This window comes from Babylonia areolata, chromosome 29 (genome assembly GCF_041734735.1).
Source record: "Babylonia areolata isolate BAREFJ2019XMU chromosome 29, ASM4173473v1, whole genome shotgun sequence".
NCBI lineage: Eukaryota > Metazoa > Mollusca > Gastropoda > Neogastropoda > Buccinidae > Babylonia > Babylonia areolata.
The window spans coordinates 28,122,751-28,124,763 of NC_134904.1; positions in this window are offsets into that span (position 1 = coordinate 28,122,751).

Genomic DNA, 2,013 nt, shown 5'->3' on the forward strand with positions numbered 1-2,013 from the left:
CAACAACAAGCATACGCAAAGCACAAAAAAAGCAAACACAACGTATAGGTCTTCCAGCAGGAATTGTCTATGCAAATTTTTCAATTATCATTTTTTTTTCATTTGATTGTTAGTTTGTTTGTTATTCGTGATAATGACACTGTTAGTCTCCTTTAGTTTTCTGAATGGTTTTCTTCTTCATCCCTTGAGTTTGAATCGTTGGTGGTTGCTTTTCTTTTCCCAGTGGTTGGCTTGCGTTGTTATGGATATGCAACATTGTGAATTAAAATTAAAAAAAGGCAGAAATCAATGCAAATTGTTTCCTTGTGTTTAGAATGCTTGATATTGTTTTTGAATCTGACTCTGTCTTTAGATCCTGTCTGTGTCTCTGACACGTCTGTCTGCATTTCCTTCTTATTTTGTTCTCTTCCTTTCTTTATTCCAAATTCCTATTGGTCTCTGTGGGGGGGTTTTTTCTTCCTTTTTCACCCCATTTCCAAAAATCATTGCTATGATCATTATGTCTTATTCCATCGTCGCAATTCTTGTCTATTTCAAAATATTGTCTTATCATACAACAGATATAATTATGGACACAGTGATCGGATTTCGTGGTCCTGTTTCTGCATGATGTTGTGTCCTTTGTATACGGTGCTTTACTCCAATTCGTTCTCATTCCACTGCTGACTTCCATGTGGACTGCCCAACATTAGGAAAGTGGGGGAACGAATCCGAATGACGAAGAGGGCTGAGGAAGTGGTGGCATGTATGATGATGGCACGGGAACAACCTACATTGGAGTCATGGCCCAGAGGTAACGCGTCCGCCTATGAAGCGAGAGAATCTGAGCACACTTGTTCGAATTACGGCTTAGTCGCCGATATTTTCTTTCCCTTTACTAGACCTTGGGTGGTGGTATGGACGCCAGTCATTCGGATGAGACGATAAACCGAGGTCCCGTGTGCAGCATGCGCTTAGCGCACGTAAAAGAACCCACGGCAACAAAAGAGTTGCTCCTGGCAAAATTCTGCAGAAAAACGCACTTCGATATAAAAAAAAAGCAAAACAAAAGCAAATAAAACTGCACGCAGGAAAAACTACGAAACAAATGGGTGGCGCTGTAGTGTAGCGACGCGCTCTCCCTGTGGAGAGCAGCCCGATTTTCACACAGAGAAATATGTTGTGATAAAAGAAATACAAATACAAAATACAAAGTTAATGCATGCGAGAACAGAAGTAAAAGTTCTTCTCATCCAGGAATGTGCAAACACGGAAAGAGCATCGCAGGGTAATTTTATTTTTTTCTGAATACAACCTATTGAGGGTACAGGAAAGATTCAAAATGCGCTTCATCCTCTTCGATACCGTAGGTTTGACTTGAGTGAAGCAGGTCTGTGGGAGTGAGAGGCCCAAAAGCAGTAGGGTCATCTCCTTTCCACAGAGAAAACTGTAGTACTGGACGTCCCTTGAGCTAGCAGACATGGTTTTGTGATCGCACCGCAACAAGTTCAAAAACATTCTGAATTTCACAACTGTTCTGGAAATCTGACCTTGCAAAACTGTTATACAAGAAAGCAGTGAAAGTGGTGCAAAACAGGCCAATCGATCATTTCAGGAAATTTTGTCCGAAAACTGTCATAGACTACTCAGACCACGTCTGTTTGCTCTACATTTACACAACTCGATTTCGTTCCTTGAGTTTGCACTTCCTAACAACTGGGGAAAAGGTAACAGTTCTTCTGTGTTATATAATGTGTGTGTGTGTGTGTGTGTGTGTGTGTGTGTGTGTGTGTGTGTGTGTGTGTGTGTGTGTGTGTGTGTGTGTGTGTGTGTTTTAAAGAAGTATTACTTTATTTCATAATTTTTTGGGTGTTGTTTAAATCGTCATTGTGGACATGAAACCGTCGGGTCATAGTGGCATTATAGGGGGATCGTCTAGTACGACCGGCTCAGATGTAAATGACAACGAACCTCTGCACCTGTCAGCTCTTTCATGTAAAAAAGAAGAAAAAAAGTAGAAACATTGAATCACTT